We start from the raw sequence: 19403 nt of genomic DNA, 5'->3' as shown, positions 1-19403 counted from the left end.
GATATGTGGTCAATTCCATATACGTTTATGATTTATAGTTTTTGGATAAATGTCCCTTTTGTCATTATGAAATGTTTTTCTTTACCCCTTTTAATGTTGTTTGTTTTGTTCTGCCTGTAATACTGTCTTATTATTTGACTGATAAATCTTCTTTGTCCCTTTTATCTAAGCTTTGTGCATCATTTGAAAATACCGTTAATCCTTTTTCCTTCTTAAGTCTATTTTTAATTCTTTGTAATGAACAATGAGATAAAAATTTTAGGGCACAAAGAGACAGAGGCCAGTCAAAGGGTATTTCTATTTTTCTCTTTATTCCCTAACTATCTAAAATAATGCTAGATATCACCCTCTGCTAGTTAGACGGATTCATTTTTGCAAACTTGCAAGCAGTTCTGATTTCATTTACTTATCTTGGCAATGAAACAGGGGCTTTGTCTGCAATTTATAGCCAAATCTGTGGGCATGATCAGATGTCTGCTTCAAAGGGGGGAAGTGTTCTCTTTGTATAACTTCTCCTGGGACAGAAATTGTGGGCTGTGGTAACATTCGGTTGTAATTCCAATACCTGAGTAACAGCAACATTAAATAGGGAGTAAGAATAATTCTTTGATAGAGACTTCTCTTAGATATTTGGCCAAATTTGCCTTGTTCTTATCTCATTTTTGCAATATACATGATTTATCTTTTGGAAGAATGGCACACAGATCTCACTGGGTAAGATATTTCATGGGTGATTTTCTAAGCTCAGTTGTATTTCATTTTCCCAGGAGAATTCAGACACCCAGGCCTTCCCTTCTGTCCCAAGCACTGCTCCTGCCTGGCACAGACATCCCTCCATAGAAACACTGCCTGGACCTTTGAGGGGTGAAGTTGGAGATATTCGCAAGAGTTTCCCGGTATCTTCCTTGGCTTTTGCTGCATCCCCAAACACCCCAAAACTCAGTGGCTTAAAATAACAACCAGTTGTTTAGCTCACAGTTCTTTGGGTTAGCAATTTGGGCTGGGTTCAAAAACTGCACCTGCTTTTGCAGTCAGCTGCTGGATATTCGGCCATTTGGCTGGTCCACTGGGGGCTGGCTGGTCCTAAGTGGCCTCACTTGCATGTCTGGCCGTTGGCTGGCTGGCAGATGGGACACCTTGGGTTTTCCTCTCAGTGGTCTATCAACTTCCAGCAGGCTAGTCCGGGCTTGTTCACATGGCAGCAGCATCCAGAACTCACAAAGTTTCACTTCCACCACATTCTTTTGGTCAAAGAAAGTCACAAGGCCAACCCAGATTCAACAGTCAGGGAAATAGATACCAACTCTTGATGGCCATTTTTGCAATGTCACAACCGAACTAGCTATTTCTGCTATTGTAACCCAACTACTCTCCATATTGGTTGCTCAAAACCCCTCCTGGCTTTGACAGCCTCCAGGCATGATGTCCACCTACTCACTAATCCCTCGTGAAAGTACTCTTCCTTACGTCAGTTATATTCTGGGTTGTTAGCTTCCTCTTCCATCTGATTCCACATGCATCCAGTCTCTCAGAAAATCCTCACAGTTTCTGATCCACTGAGAATTTCCTTCTTATTTTTGAGCATAGCTATGTATTCACCTATACCTGGTATGACCATATGATTTATCATCCCAATTGTGCCTTTTGAGAATGAAATGGACGCTATTAATCATTTTGGGTTGGTGCAACAAATATAAACTGAGACAGCCTTATTTAAAGCCCCAGTGGTTACAAGCCCAGACTCTTAGACCCACTTTGCTTGGGTTTGCCAGTTACTAAAACTCTTTGTAACAATTTCCTCATCAATTAAATGGAGCTTAGAATAGTACTTACCTTAGAGGGTTTGGGGAAGGTTTAAATTAGTTAATCTATATAAAATACTTAGCTATTTTTATTATTTTCTTTCTAAGCATTGAAGTGGGTAGGGAGATTGCCTTCGTCATTTAATGGTATATCATATGCACTTATTATAAAGTTATTTAATACTCTTTGTTTCTATCCATTTTAATGATTATATACAATCTCACTGATTAAATGTTCTATAGTTTACCTAAAATATCTTCTATTATTAGATTAGTTTATTTTCAGTTTTTCTCTATTATAAATGATAAAGGAATAAAATTTATTAAGGATAAATATTTTACAATAAATTATTTTCTTACATTAGTTCTGGAAGTAAAAATTTTATATTGAAGAGTATGGGTAGTTTAAGGATATTGGCATATATTTCCAAATTGTTTTCCCAAAGGATTACATTAATTAACACTTACATTAGCAATATCAGAAAGTACTAACTTTAATACCACCTCACCAGCATTGAGTATTATCATTGAAAAATCAGATTTGCCAAATTTATTGTATTCATTTTAAATAAAGTTCTAAACAACTTGTTTCCTAGTTTCCCAGTCCTCCCAAGTTAAAAGCAGAAAATTAGAAGCAGGATGAAGAATATTGAAAAAGAGGTTTGAGCATTTTTGATGAGAATTGAAGGCAAGAGGAAAGACAGAATTAAGAAATGTAAGAAATAGAATCCTAGACACTTGGGATCATTTAATTGTCCAAGACATCCTCATTTGGTATAGGAAATAATTCTAGATGGTCAAGAAAAATCCAGAATGTACTGAATAAAATTTGTTTCAAAGTGGTTTCCATTAAAAAGAAAAGTAAACTTTTATGCTGAAAGAGGACATCTACTGTTCAGCTTTTTGATTTTTAGGCCTTGAGTTGGTGTGAAGAGTCACGCAGTTTTAGGCAAGGTGGAGGAAGAAAGGGAGAGGGTATGAGCTCCATATTCAGGAATAAAAGCTGAGGGTAAAGGGCCAGGGAACAGGATAGAATCCCAGAACATATGATCCTCCCCTATACTGGTTATTATTTTTCTTGAAAACAAAAAGGCCTCACTCTATATATTCTTGTCTTCCCAAGCAGCAAGGAATTGAGAAGTCAAAGAAGTGCATTTCTCCTATAAACGTCTTCAAACATGCTGAGGATGACTAGAACCAAAGGCTGGCTACTATACCCAAGGAGAAAATGTAAGTCCTATTCCCTCAGCTCTGTAGCAAAAAAAGAAAGAATTTAGCTACCCATCTTAGGCTAGAGAAAAGGCCATAGGACTCAGTAATATAAAAACCTAAAATGATTCCCTAACTTTATCAAGCATCAGAATCACCTGGAAGGCTTGTTAAAATCAAAATCGCTGGGCCTCCCTTCAGAGTCTGATTCAGTAGGTCTGATACGGGACAGGAGCATATGCATTTCCCAGGTGATGCTGATGCTTCTTGTCCAGGGACCACACTTTGGCTCCCAGTCCTGACTAATCATCAGAATTACCTGAAAGTTTCCTTAAAAATACAGATTCCCAAGAGCCTCATCCCAGAACCTAATCTTCAGAAGTGGGGCCCTAGGAATCTGTTTATTTGTTAAACTCCCCATTAGAGCTCAGTGATGAGCAGGTTTGGCATTCCACTGCCCCCAGAGTACCCAGACGTATGTAAAGCACTTAGTGGGTATTTAATAAAAACTTTGACTGATGGAGTGATTTAGACCCAGTGTATACTTTCAGCAGTTAAATCTGAATCCTTTTGTATGCTAATTTTTGTTCGATTCGTGAGGATGATATTCTTTGGGGAATATCTATACTGGCCTCTTAGTCACATAAAAATGAGCACTTCTGAAAAGGAAATTCTCACAATTCTAATAGGCAAATTAAAAACGCTCTGGCACAACCATGTAAATTCATCAGACTATTTCTATGGCAACGACACAATAACATTTTTTAAAATGCCCAAAAGAAGACATCATGAGATTCTCTCAGATTTATGCCTTAGAAATGGTTGTCTATCCTAGCAATTGTAATTGGTAATTTGTAATCTTATCAAAATACAGTAGGCTAGATTTTACCAGGGAGCATTATTTTCTTTACTAATAGTCTCTGTAGGCTGATTTTTATAACAAATTTTTCTTGTTAATCGTCTAAATATTCAGCAGAGATTGAAAGTAATGTTATTATTCTTATTGTTTCTAAGTCTTTATTGAATAAGAATCATGGCTGTCATTCAATGACCTTCTCCATCCATAAATCAGGGATTGGATAATGTGGATCTAAATTGTATCATTTCATCATTTCTTCATTTCTGAAGTGCCCTTTCTTGGTTCTGCGTCAGATTTCTTGCTAATGAATTTCTATTTAGCTGAAGTAGACTATCATGTTTGGCTTGTTAGAGATTGGTACAAATGTAGAAAAAGTGGCTAGTGAACTTAACTCTGCATTGTGGTTCATTTGAAGAAGTTGGTTACTGTATAATTTGTAGATTGGGTATTGAATTCATTATTTCTGAAATTAGATAAGTGAGCTATTAGTGACCCAAATGGAAAAACACACCTCATATTCATTAATAAAATGTAAAACAGAATTTTATCATTCCACATGTGATGACAAAGAACACAAAAGCAATGTAAAAATTAACTTAATTGGAAATATTATAAAATTATTTTCAACATCATGTTTAAATGAAAGAGTTGTTTTGAGTTGTTTTGATTGCTAAGTAGATAATAGAAAGCCAAAGTAGTAAGCCTGGTTAGAATTTGTGCAAATGCTTTACAAATTGCTTATTTGATAGTACCATCACAACACTTAATAGTGGTACATTTAATAGGAAGACAGTTCAACCTGGAATGGATGACTAAGTAGATTGTTTTGGTTTGTGAAGGCTGCCGGAATGCATTATACCAGAAATGGGTTGGCTTTTACAATGGGGATTTACTGATTTACAAATTTACAGTTCTAAGGCCATGAAAATGTACCAATTAAGGCATCAAGAGGACAATACCTTCTCTGAAGAAAGGCCACTGACATCTGGGGTTCTTCTGTCAGATAGCAAGGCACATGGCTGGTGTCTGCTGGTCCTTCACTCCTAGGTTTCATTGCTTTCAGCTCCTGGTTCCAGTGAACCCCTTTCTGAGCTTCTGTGGGTCCTCTCTCAGCTTCTCCAGGGCTTTTCTCTCTCTCTCCTCCAGGGGCTTTTTCTCTGAGCTCTCTACAAACTTCTCTGGGTATTTCTCTCTGAGCTCTCTGGGCTTTTTCTGTCTTTTATCCTCTCACAAAGGACTCCAGTAAAAAGGATTAAGACCTACCTTGAATGGGATGGGTCACCTCTCAAATTGAAATAACCTAACCAAAAGGTGCCACCCACAACAGGTCTTCACCCAAGGCATGGATTAAAAGAAGATGGTCTTTTCTGGGGAACATAACCACTTCAAACCAGGACATAGATAATTTCAGGGAAGACTTCAAGTTATTCAAAAACGTTTTCATCTTTTCAAATTTATGCCATCTTTTATATTCAAAGAACTTTCCCCAGCATACAGTAGGCCGTCAGTAATTATTTGTTGAAAGAAGAAACAACAAAGGAAAGGAAGGAAGAATGAATATGGGGCACTGGAGGAGTCTAAATGCTTGAGAGAAACTGGGCATCAGCCATGATTCTTATTCTAGGATAAGTTAATTCTATTTTCCAAATAACTTTTGCCAGCCTAATCTTCTCCCAAGAAGTCCAGATTCTACCTCCTTACTGGACACCCCACTTCAGGCAGTGCAGCCAACTTGTTAAAAATACAGATGCTGAAAATGGACAAATCTATGTTCAAATCTCTGCATCAGATAAGTTACTTTACCTCGTGGTAGCTCATCTGTGAATTGGGAACAATAATAGCTTATCTATCTTAAGGTGTGTTATAAAGATTAAGTGAATTAAGACCTGTAAGACATTTAAGACAACGCCCACACACCTGTGGTAGGCAGCTTTGGACATGGCTCCCAATGATCCCCAGCTCTTGGTATTCAGCTCTTGTCTAATCACCTCCTCTTGAGAGCAGGCTGGACCTCATGACTTGCTTCTAATGAACAGAATATGACAAAAGTGATGGAATGTCACCACTGTAATTAAGTTACAGAAGATTATGACCACTGTCTTGCTAACACTCTATCTTGCTGGCACTCTCCCTTGCCTTCTTTCTTGCTCTCTTTAATAAAGCAAACTGCCATGTTATGAGATGTTCTATAAAGCAGTTCATGTGGCAAAGAACTGAGGGAAGCATCAAGCCAACAGCTCATGAGGAAATGAGGCCTCAGTCCAAGAACCTGCAAGGAACTGAATCCTACCAACAATCACCTGAGTGAGCTGGGAAGTGGATCCCTTCCAGTTGGGTCCTGAGATGACTGCAGCCTTCCTTGTGAGTCCCAGAGCTGGAGGATCCAGCTAAATTGTTACCAGATTCTGGACTCAAAGAAACTATGAGATGACAAATATTGTTTTCAGCCACTAAATTTGGGGTAATTTGTTATGCAGCAATAGATCATTAAAACAACTCTCAAGCACTCTATAAATGTAAGCTAGTAATAGACATCTCAAGTTGCACATCCCCAACCCTCATATCTCAGTATACAGGACCATCATCCGTCCAGCTGATCAAGCCAAAAGCCTAAAAATATCATCTTTAATTCTTCTCTTTTTCTTACTCCCCTCCCTCAAATCAACAAGCTTTATAACTATCTAATTAAGTGTTTTAGGAACAGAAATTTCAAAGGGTCTAAGGCAAAAATCAGCTTGGGCTGTTAACAAAAAAAAACAGAAAGAAAACCTGTGTGTTCTGGGAGGAAGAGGGGACCCAGTAGAGGGGACAAAGAGCCGTGACCAGAGAAAACAGAGGAGTAACTGCCACCCCTGGGAACTCTGCAAACCTATCTGACAGTAGGGAACCCTGAAGATGACTGGGACTAAGCTTCATGCCTGGGCTAAATGAGGGCTTGGAGTCAAAAATTTTCCTATTATAAGACAATAAAGTTATATACTTCTTGCATACCTCTGTTTGGGGAGTGAGAGTCATACCAGCTACTACTAAAATTATTACATAGAATTTTATATTTACATAATCAACTAGGTTATTTATATGTATTTATATAAATATTACAAAATAATTAATGCTCCGAAGGCAAATAAAAGACCAGGAGGGCAAATGAATAGGGAACTCACTTTAGATGTGGCCAACAGGGCAGCGTCAGAGAAAACCTTCAAAAAGAGAAGACAGTTCCCTAGAAGGAGTTGCTTTGATACGAAAGGGAAGAAGAATTTTTGTTGAGGATGAAAGAACAGAGATATGATAGCTACTGAAAGGATAACAGCAAAGCTTGAAAAACAGGAGATGTGGGAGAATGGGCTGCTCCTCCTTGAGGAGTTTTGGGGAAAAGTCAATCATTGTTTGAAAAGGTAAGAAAAGGTTAAGGAAATGAGTAGACTGCAGCCTTTCTCACCGAGAGTACCTCATCTGAACCTCTGAACACACTTGATTTGAGTGGCCATTTCTCAATCCTCGAATGGATGGCACAGTTCTAGATGCTGGGGGAGAATTTATGAATTCCATGCAGTGTATATCATAGGGCAGTAGGGCTTACCTGCTCTTGGAATCTTGATTTAGAAAGGCGTCATGACATCTCCTAAAGACACATGTTAGGAAAAAAAAACACAAATAACAACAATGGAAAGCAGGAATTAGAACCTTATATCGGTGCCTTGCTGCTTTTCTCCAAAGCACAGACTCCAAAATTCTTATATTTACTATTTCACCTGCAACTCTCAAACACCTGATGTTGCAGCTGCCAATGCATTCCCTTCCACCAGTATCCTATCCCAGTTTACCACATGTAAAAGTTTTAACTCTTACTGGAACTTCCTGTCTGGGGCTAGTAGTGCTCCACCTACTTCTGGTGAGGGGGTCCTTATTTCAGCCAGCCCAGTCTAGCAACAAAATCCCATTGTAGAGATGACTTCCTAGAACCACTTCCAGTACTAACTGTCATAGGTTGGGTACCCCGGGAAACAGACTCTGAGATGTAGAGATTTCTGTGCAGAGGTAATTAGGGATTGCTTTCACAAAGAGCATTTGTGAGGAGTAAAGGATTGGGCAGAGAGAAAAGTTAACCTGTGTTGCAGTTACAACAGAGATCTCAATGGATCCCCTGGGGAGTTCTGGAACTGGGATATCCCAGCCTTGGAGATAACCCAAACTGAGGGAACATGGACAAATCTTTGTCCCCCCACATCAGTCAATCACTGGATGAGCGCTGTCCCTGAGGAGGGAGCATAACCTCGGGCAAAGTATCTTTCTTTAGCTGAGGACTAGTCTGAGAGAGCAACACAGCTGGGGGGGCATCGTCCCACAACACCCCCAGCAGCTGGAGGAAAGAGCACCTTGGTTCTGAGGGGAAACTGGGTGGCACACCTCTGAATGGAGAATGCCCTGCAAGCAGCTCCGAGGCTGTTTCCTGAACTGCAAAATAAGGGAATAATACCTTCCTCAGAGGGTTTCCAAAGGAGCAAATAAAAAGCAAGTGCATGCAACTCATTTATGTAACAATATTATTCTTCACAACCTGAATTTTGGAGCAATTTCCTCAACGCCTTTTTCTTATTCCTCACTCCCACTTCTCACCTCAAGGACAGTCAATATTTTAATTTTCCACCATGATTTGTCTTTAACATCAATTCTATTGTTACTCCAAAAAGTTGAAATTATGATGCTGAGACACAGCCAACTTATGTGCATCTTTGGGTTATTTTTCATCATAAATTAATTTCTAACATAGGTCCTATAAAACAAAAAAAAAGTAAATTCTAAATAAAAACAGAAGAAAAGAAAATAAATAAATGAAAAGTAAATCCTTTAGTCCTCAATCTGGGACTCTATAAAAGTAAAAATTTGCAGTTCTAAAAATTAAAACTGTTCTTAAAATAAATACCAGTTCAAAGGAGATACATACATGAATCATGAAATGTTAAACAATTCTCACTAGAGGGAGCCAGTTACAGATAAATAACTTTCCACTTAGCTTCTAATCTGAGCTTCAGTATCATGTATGTATACTAATTGTGTATAAATCTGTCTTGTCAATATGAGCATATTTTTAAAACTATTTTCCATTGAAGATACTTTCTATTAAAGTTTTACTTAAGTATTACTTACTTGCCATTGAAGATAGCACATTAGTCCTCAAATAAAATTCTAGAGTGAGTTTAAGAATCTTCTTTCTCCAAACATTTTGGAACATTTGACATATTTGTGCAGTAGTTCTTCCAGTGCATTCACAGATATTATGTCACTTGCATGTTAAGGAAGAGAGAACCAGATGAGATGATATGTGAGTTCCTCTCCAACTCAAACTTTCCATGATCTATAAAATGGTCAAGTTTGGCATATGAAACATAAAGGCATAATTTACATGGGCGATAATTAGAAATATATTAGTTTGCAGTTACTTTAAATGCTTTTGCAATGAATGAAGCCACAACATGATGAGCTGTAAAAAATGTGATATATCTGAGTTTGATTTCATTTATTAAAACAAGGCAACAACTTGAGAATAGAACACACTATCAACACCATGTTTACATATGATTTATCCGGTTGATTTAATGCCCTCTGTAGTGTCATTAGCTACAGAAAACCCTCTTTTTCAAAAAGGAATAAGGAGGTTGAGGAAAAAGCTATATTCTCAATTTTTGCCATGTGAAATTTTGTATTATTTTTGTTTTTCTATCCTAAATAGAATTATATCTGTTGCTTTTTTTTTAACTTCACAGCCTTCTAATACATGAAAGGTTTCTATTTTTTCTCACTTTAATTTCTTTACTTGGTAAAGACAAGAACAAAATAATTGGAAGCAAGCAGGGTAGAAGAAGAATCAATTGCAACATACAAAGAATCAGGTACAAAGTGGAGGCCGTTGGCTCTAAAGTCAGGTTGACCTGGCTCTGAATCTCATACACCAGTTATTAGCTATATGATCTGGATAAATTCCACAATCTCTCGAAGCTTCACCTATAAAATGGAGAAGGCATAAGAAAGAGTCTTGTAAGTCTTCAATGCCTATAAGCATGTAAAACATCTAACATAGTGCCTCACAAGGAGAAAGACTTTGGTAAATGTTGGCCTCTGTGAAAGTAAGCAAGATGACAATACCAGAGAAGTAGGGATGCCAAATCACAGGCTGCATTTCTGAACCAAACTCCTGAAAATAAAACGAAGGATTTCTGATCAGAAAGGGACCTCAGAGATCATCAAACCAATCTTCTTTTGAAATGATGAAACTGGGATGAAACCGGAGAAGCTACATGGTTTTCAAAAGTTCACACAGATAATCCATCAACAGTCCAACAGCGATAGCGCTAGATCTGAGGAGTCCTCACCCTCAGGACATTGCTCTTTGTCACATGCGAGGAATCTGTGACCCACAAACTCTCTGGGAAGAGGAGACTAAGCTGTGGCTCAGGAATTCAAAATCAGAGCCCTGAGGAAGGTGAAGCTTTCCTTGGGCACTGCAGAGAAGTTAGGAATGGCCTCTTGCTTGCCAATGAGATTATTCCATCAATCTTTTTACATTGTGATTTCTTTTGACTTCATCTACTCTCCTCTTTGAGCCAGTGAAGCAGGAAGTGACCAGGGACTCTGTGGGATCAGGATGGGCCTCAGAAGCAAGGATACAAGGAGCAAAGTGCCTAAAGGAGGAGGTATTTTGTCTACTTTGCTAGCTTCTTTCTTAGCAGGGCAGTAATTTTACCCAGGCCTAAAACTGGTTTGGCCATAGAAGAAAAGGAAGCAGGGTACAGACTGATGCTCTAGTCTGTGCCTCAAACTAATGGGCCCCAAGAGTTCTTGTGATTCCCATGAGGGTGCAGAGGTCATTGCAGCAGCTGACGACTTTGTAGGAGAACCCCCGAAGGCATGCCAGCGATTCGGTATGTGCACAGGTAGCCTGAAATGACCACTGTGAAAGCCTGCAGGTTCAAAATTTGGAGTCATGCTAACCACACGACCTCCTTCTCAAGGCTTTTGTATTCTGTACGTCTCCACTACCAAGATCCACATATGCTGCTTATTTTGTACTCTAGGCAGATGAAATAGCTGTTTCACTTACATTTCTCCTTGAATCATGGATGCAAGATAGTAGACTCTGCAGTACAAACTAGTTGTCAAAAATTTCCCTTTCCCTAGGTTTTTCAGTTTACACTCTTTATTTAATGTTAAATGACATAAAACTTAAAATTTCAAAACCAATTGATTTAATCTGGGCCATGTGGAAGTAATATCAAATAAATTAAATAAATGATTCAGTGCAACACTTCTATTGTTTTTCCTAAAATTCTCTTACGGCACAATTTTGATAAGTTATTTTTAGAACAAAAGAGTTGTTCAACTTCTTTTAAAAGAGGCACTAGTGATTTGCTTAGTCAGGATCTCATTTTTTAAAAGTAAAATAATATGAGTCAAAGAGGAAAATAGAAATATATTATTAGACTATTTAGGAAATAATGAAAACAAGAACAATAACATAGAAAGCTTAGCTTAGGGCTATATCCAAACTATATGCAGTGGTAAGTTCATAACCTTAAATGTTTCCTTGTTAAAAATAAAAAAACAAAAATAGGATCCAACTATTCACCTCATGAAATTAGAACAGCTAAAAGAGAAAATAGAAATAAATTAAAGAAAATAACAGTAAAACTGATAACTCCAATAGCAGGTAAAACACAAACAAAATAAACACCCCTCCATCAAATTCAGGTCACACACACACAAAGGAGAGAAAACATAAATAAATGAGCAATATGTTTAAAATATTTAAATTATAAAATAACAAACATTAGTACATGCAGATAAATCAGAAAACTCAATAAAATGGATGATTAACAGAAAAATTATAATGGCAGAAACTGATGTAAGATGATGAAAACTTGAAACTTACAACCAAGGAAGAAATTTTTTAAGTTATCAAAGGATTATTTACAGAAGCTTTCGAGGCTCAGCTGGTTTACAGTTGAATTGTTTTAAACTTCTTATAGCTTAACAAAGACATATGAAAACGAATCTATTGATCAAACTTTGTTGAAGCAGCAGAATTTACGACATCCCTGGGTTTGAATCTCTTTCTTTCTTCTATTTGTGGAAGTCTGCAACCCCCAGGCAGCTAGAACACTTGATTTGACTTTAAATTTCTTTGGTTCCTAGAACATTAAAATGTTTTCTTGGCCAGCTCCACATCTGGATGAAATTTTGCCTTCTTTCATATTCTTATATAAAGAGCCACCCCACTCTTAGACATTTTTAAATAGCATTTAAGTGCATCCTAGAAAGTTCTTGTGGCTTTCAGAGATCATGAGGTTACACTTCTTAAGGTCATTCTACTAATTAGTCCCTCCAGTTATTAAAACATTATAAAACTACAATAATTAAAACAAAGTGATACTGACAAAAGTTTGTTGGTGAAAAAAGAACGAGGACAGAAACAAGCACTAGATTCTTAAAGAACTTAATATATAACAAAGGATCACTAATCAAAAAAATCAAAAGAAATTAATTCCAGATGAATTAAAGATCTAAATATATAGCAAAAAAAAATTATAACAGGAATATTTATCTTATCTTTGAACAGGAAAGGACTTTCTAAGCTTAAACACAAGATATTCAGTTTATTTGCATGAAAATTTAAAACATTTATATCATGAAACATAAAACTAAAAAAGCAAGTTACCAGTTGAAAAACAGTATTCCTAACACATAAGAAATGGTTAATATATTTTTTATATAAAGAGCTCATACAAAACACTAAGAAAAAACACTTGGACCCCAAGTGAGCAAATTATACATAAGGAAGTTTCCCAGTAGTGTAAATACAAATGGAAAAGAAACGTGAAAAATGTGTTAACCTCACTAAAAATCAAAGAAAAGCATACTTATAAGTGGCAAATTGCCCTGTATTTGCTATGAAATTGCAAACATTACAAAAATCAATACTCCGTGGTGATGAGAGTATAATAATAATACTCTCATATACTTCTGAGGGGAGTTAATCAGTATAAATTGCTGGAATGATAATTTGGTAATTTATCAAGTATTTAAATATTCTACCCTTTAATCCAGTCTGTCTATGGATTATTAATCTATTGCTCCCTAACAAAGTATCCCAAAATTTAGTAATTTAAAGAACAAAAACATTTATTATCTCACAGTTTCTGCAGGCCTGGAACCTGGGAGCAGTTTGGCGAGATGGTTCTGGCTCAAGGCCTTCCATGAGGTTTCAGTCAAGCTGTCGGCCAGGGCTTCAGTCACCTGAAGGCTTGACTGTGGCTGGAAGATCTGCTTCCAAGGTGGCTCATTCCCATGGCAGTCGGCAGGGCTGGTTCCATACTATATGGACAGCTCTATAGGGGTGCTAAAATGTCTTCACAACCTGTCAATTGTCTTCCCTAGAGTGAGTGATCCAGCTGGGAGAGAACAGAGAAGCCCTGAAGCCTTTTTTGTGACTAGCCTCAAAGGTCACACATCATCTTTTTGCAATATCCTATTGGTTACACAAACATAGCTGTACTAAATATGTGAGGGAAGGGGTTATGTTACACAAGAATCTGAGTACCAGGAGAGGGGTATCACTGGGGACCATACTGGAGGCTAGCTATCTAAGTCTATGTGTAGGAATCTAATTTAATCAAATAAACTGAAATGCTGACAAAACTTTATGGATTAAGATATTCATTGAAATATGTATAATGATAATTTGGAAATACCCTAACTAATTAAAAACAGGGATGGTTACATAAATCTATCCTATGGAATATTATATTAAATAATATGTTCATTAGGTGTTTTAAATTATTTTGGAAAATGCTTAGTATTATGTAATAAATAAAAGTTGTTTATAATATTGAGTACTTATAATGTGCTAGGGACTGTGTTCTAAGTGCTTTATATGTATTAATGTAATCCTCACAATAACCCTACAAAGTAAGTTACAAATATTATCCTCATATTACAGCTAAGGAAACTGAGGTACAGAGATAAGAAGTAAACTGCCAAGCCTACCAAAATTAGAAAGTGGAGGAGCCAGGATTCAAATTTAAATGATTTGACAATATTAATCATTATGCTATATTGTCTTTTATACATAGAATCATGTATATGTATATATATATATATATATAATTATCATATTTCTGTATTTATTTATATGTATAGAAAAAGGACAAGAAAAAACATGCTAAAAATTAAAGACTACCACCTCTGGGTAATGGGACTATGCATAATTTTCTGTTTTATTTTTCAAACTTCTTTCCATTTATAACATTTTCTAAATTGGGTGTATATTACATTGATAATCAGAAATAATCTTTTCAAGGAACTATAAATACCATTGGTACACTGTGCCTAGATTCTAGTGGTAAGAAAGCAAAAACAAACAAACAAAACAAAAAAATCACTCTGATCTTGGATGACCATTACCAAAATTATTTTATTTTCAGTCCAACACATTGCAAAAGCATTTGGTGTATAGTGGAATGTATTAGTGGGTGTTTATGTATTATGTACACAAGTACAAAAAAGGACAACAAATATTTTTAGAGTGTTTTTGTAGCATTTACAAAGCATGTAAACATAGTTATTCACTTGATAAAACAGCATACTTCCACTATTAACACTGTTTCCAGATATTTATATCACTCTTGAGATGTTTGAAAAATGTCTGTTGTTAACTGGAACATTTCTCTAACAAGAGAAAATTGAATGGAGCCAAATTCCTCCAAGACATGTGGCTGTACAACATTCACTGAGGAAAGCAATCAATTGTGTATGTAAACACTGCAGGGCAGAATTTGTTTAGAACTGAAATAAGTTTGAGTTGTACCTTTTCCTTCTCTGACTAGTGATTAACATTTTAACTATGTTCTTTTAAAAGCCTTATTGTCCAAATCATGAAAATACTGAACTTAAGTCTGCTGATGGGAAGCAAATAATCTGCTCATTCTTTGAAGTGTACATTCATTCTTTCAGGTCAACAGGGTCACTTTGCAAGATCCTGAAAGTGAGTGCACAGTTGAATTAGAAAGCTTATAATTGAATTTGCCTAGCTAAGTATTTTAGCTGTTCAGTTGTCCTCAGCGGAACTTTGTTAAAGGATATATTTTCATTATTTCTTACCAGATTTTTAAAACATGACATCTTGTGTTGCTAAAACTAGGTAATTCTCCCATGACAACTACCATAGCAGCTATTGTATAGCTTCCATTTTCCTTATTTAAGAAAACATAAAAACATTCAGGCAAGCAGAATGCTTTGTTCTGAATATGCAATCTAAATGACAAAGCAGTCTTTTATAAAGTATATAATCATCAAGAAGGAGAAGGAAATTTGGGTATATTTCCAAGGATTGAGGGAATGGTTTTGAGCATAGGGATAAAGGAAAGAGGCAGTATTTTAAATTGCAGATCCAATGCCTACAAAACAAAGAACACAGTTGACAAGGTGTCTGGCTGATGTAATGGGAAAACCAACAATTCAGATTTCAAAGGAGATTTTTTTTTTTAATGCTTGAATTGTTTGGTTTGTCTGATTTAACTATATAATCACCAGCTTTCTCCTTTATGCTAAAAAGTGACCATGTATAGTATGGCCTGGAAAGACCCATGCACCCCAGAATGTGTTGGGCTCCATTGGTGTGATCATCTGACTAGCAGCAAGCACTGCTATGTACTTCAAATTACTTTTAAACCATTGTATTAGATGGCAAAAATAAATAAATAGCCACAAATTATTTGCAGCAACTTCCATTAAGATGTGGGGTCTGTTTCCCCACCCCTTGAATCGGGACTGGCCTTATGACTTACTTTGGATAATAAGACATCAGAAAACATGATTCAAACAAAAGGTTGAAAATGAAAAGCCTTTGTGCAACAGGGCTTGTCTTCTCACTGCCTTTGGAAACAAAGCCCTAAACGAGGTTGAGATTTCGCTTCCATTTCAGTAACTATTGAGTGCTTTGGAAGATGGCAGATTAGGAGAGTCAGGGCAAAAAATGTCTCCATGAAAAACACTAGATAAAAGACAGAAAGTGTTCCAGAATACCAGTTCCAGTGCTACACCAACCAGACAAGGTCTGCAAAATCCACGGGACTGTGCACTTGGCGAATCCGAGAGTCTGCGTTCTGAAACCAGTGAGTGAGCCTGCTGGGGAACCAGCAGCCACACCGCGGTCTGCAGAAACCGGGGGTTGGCATTTGGAGTCAAACTAGTTTTAAAAACCCAGAAGCAGCTGCGGATCCAGCAGCAAGAGCCGCACAGTGAAGCGGGGCGGGAGCTACTTCCCCACAACCCGTGGGCATGCCTCAGTATCTGGCATGGATGATAGCCTCTCACACACCCGCAGCTAATTGTCCCGGAGCTAGGAAGGTGGAGGTCCGTGAAAAGGGGGAAATTACCATGCCCCATACAACTATCATTTCAGCGGGCTGGGAACGCCCCTGCATAGCACCGCAGCCCAGAGCTACACCATGCACTCAAGTGTGGTGGAAAGTGCTGTCCAAACCCCAGCCACTCACCTCAGTATCTGGCATAGATAATAGCCTTTTGCACACTCACAGCTAATTGTCCTGGGGCTAGGAAGGTAGAGGTCCGCTGAAGGGGGCATTTACCACGCCCTGTACAGCCAAACTCTCAGCAGGCTGGGAATGCCCCTGCAAAGCGCAGCTGCCCAGAGCTTCCCTTGGAGACTGAGCTCACCTGCGATGTTGCACCGTCTTTCACCCATGGAGACCGTTAGAGGTGGGACCTACACGGAAGTCCCAGGGGCCCATCACCAATTCCAGGGACTTGTGGGTCTGCAGCAGAGACAGACTGTGGGGAGACGGAGCCGAAGGTTTGGACTCCTGCAACATTTTTTTTTTTTTTTTTTTTCACAGAACAAACCTTTATTACATGAGCTAGCATGGGAGGGAGGAATTATTTGCCTTTCCGGGCCTTGATTTTCCTCAGATAAAATTCCAGCTCCTTGCCTTCTAGCACACAGCCATCTGCTTGGCCACACTGGCCTGGCCTCGATGCAATGCATGCAAGAATCTTGCCCTGCTGGAACTGCTCCTCAAGAAGACTGTTGATCTTGGCATTCTTTTTCATTCATCGTATTTTTTCTGAATGTTCTTTGATTGTTTTTTTGTTTAAAATTTCTTCCTCCTCAGGAGTCAGCTTGGCCCCTTTCTTGTGGCCCAGGGGCAGAGCATAGTGGGACATGTACCACTGCTGGTACAGTGTGCTGTCAATGAGCACAATACAGTTCTTCACCAGGGTCTTGGTGCAGACCAGCTCGTTATTGGATGCATTGTATACAACATCGAAGACGCTTGTTTTGCGAATATTACTCAGAACCTCAGGAGAAGTTCCCCACATACAGCCTCAGGGCACGGTACTTCTTGTTGCCTCCTCGCACCTGAACTGTGTGTATGTGACGGAGGCCAATCTTTGTGCTGGCAGCTGGGCATCCTAGCTCATACTTCCACTGCTTGCGGTAGGGTTTTCTCTTGCCTCCGGTCTTGCGGCACTTGTGCCAATTGTCCTGGGAGATGCCCATAGCACAGCACTGGCTGGAAAGAGCTGCAAGAGCTTTAAGTCTCCAGGAATGCCTGGGAGATATGATTCTTAAAGCCACCCTCCCTCCCTAACCACCACACACCCCCCACATTCAGCGCTGGCAGCACCAACTACACACAAAATTTTGATGCACTGATCAGACCCCCACAAGATTTGGATCCCCACTCACCACATAGACAAAGTTGGGGAGAACAGGCTTGAGGATAATAGGTGACTCGCAGGCACCACCTTCTGGTAACTCACAGAAAGTGCACACCACCGAGCTATAGCTCTGGCAAATTAGAGGTAATTGTTCAAATAAATCTGCATATCCTAAAAGAACCCTATCAAGATAAGCAAATGCCAAGAGGCCAAAAACAACAGAAAATTTTAAAGCACATGAAGAAACCAGAAGATATGGATAACCCAAATCCAAACACCCAAATCAAAAGATCAGAGGAGACACAGTACTTGGAGCAATAATCAAAGAACTAGTGACAAACAACAAGATCATGGCACAGGATATAAAGGACATGAAGAAGACCCTAGAAGAGCATAAAGAAGAATTTGCAAAAGGAAATAAAAAATAGACGATCTTATGCAAATAAAAGAAACTGTTGATCAAATTTAAAAAATTCTGGATACACACAGTACTAGATTAGAGAAAGCTGAGGAGAGAATCAGCAAGCTGGAAGAGGCTAGAATGGACAGTGAAAGTATAAAAGAAAGAATAGGGAAAAAAATAAAAAATTGAAATGGGCCTCAGGGATATTATGGACAACATAAAGCACACAAATGTAAGAATCACTGGTGTTCCAGAGGGGAAGAGAAGGGTAAAGGTCTAGAAAAAGTATCCAAAGAAATTGTAGGGGAAAACTTCCCATACCTGCTAAACAACATACACATAGATGCACAACGAACTCCAAACAGAATAAATCCATATAAACCCACTCCGAGACATATTCTGATCAGATTGTCAAATTCTAAAGAGAAGGAGCAAGTTCTGAAACCAGCAAGAGAAGCAATTCACCACATACAAGGGAAATAGCATAAGACTAAGCAGTGACTACTCAGCAGCCACCATGGAAGTGAGAAGGCAGTGATATAACATATATAAAATTCTGAAAGAGAAAAAGTGCCAACCAAGGAATCCTTATTCAGCAAAGCTCTCCGTCAAATTTGAGGGAGAGATTAAATTTTTCACAGACAAACAAATGCTGAGAGAATTTGCTAACAAGAGACCAACCCTACTTGAGTTACTAAAGGGAGCCCTACCACCAAAGAAACAAAGAAAAGGGAGAGAGGTATGGAGAAAGGTTCAGAACTAAAGAGATTTAGTAAGGGTACATTAAAGGAAATAGAGAGGGGGAAAAATATATCTGACAAACATAAACCAAAGGATAGGATAGTTGATTTAAGAACTGCTTTCATAGTAATAACATTGAATGTGAATGGATTAAACTCCCCAGTTAAAAGATATAGATTGGCAGAATGGATTTAAAAATATGAATCATCAATATGTTGCTTACAAGAGACTCATCATTGACACAGGCACACAAAGAAATAGAAGGTGAAAGGATGGAAAAAAATATTTCATGCAAGCTACAGCCAAAAGAAAGCAGGCGTAGCAATATTAATTTCAGATAAAATAGACTTTAAATGCAACGATGTTATGAGAGACAAAGAAGGCCACTGCATACTAATAAAAGGGACAATTCAACAAGAAGAAATAAAAATCATAAATGTTTATGCACCCAATCAAGGTGCCCCAAAATACATGAGACAAACATTAGCAAAACTAAAGGAAGCAATAGATATTTGCACAATAATTGTGGCAGACTTCAGTACATCACTCTCTCCTATTGATAGATTAACCAGACAGAGGACCAATAAGGAAACTGAAAACCTAAACAATCTGATAAATGAATTTGAACTAACAGACATATATAGAATATTAC

The 19403-nt window shown here is 37.9% G+C and overlaps 1 long non-coding RNA gene and 1 pseudogene across 1 annotated transcript; both read right to left on the bottom strand.

The window, feature by feature from the left end:
- Positions 1–8515: 8515 nt before the first annotated feature.
- LOC119541956 lies at positions 8516–9801 on the bottom strand. The gene is made up of 3 exons (XR_005218389.1): positions 9752–9801; positions 9019–9154; positions 8516–8644 (listed from the first exon to the last, which is right to left on the bottom strand). It is a non-coding gene; the product is annotated as an uncharacterized LOC119541956 (long non-coding RNA).
- A 7001-nt stretch (positions 9802–16802) lies between these two features.
- Positions 16803–17484, bottom strand: LOC119543214 (annotated as a pseudogene).
- Positions 17485–19403: the final 1919 nt, after the last annotated feature.

Source organism: Choloepus didactylus, chromosome 8 (genome assembly GCF_015220235.1).
Source record: "Choloepus didactylus isolate mChoDid1 chromosome 8, mChoDid1.pri, whole genome shotgun sequence".
Taxonomy (NCBI): Eukaryota; Metazoa; Chordata; class Mammalia; order Pilosa; family Megalonychidae; genus Choloepus; species Choloepus didactylus.
Note: the sequence above shows the minus strand (reverse complement) of the source record. Positions and strands in the feature narration are given on the sequence as shown.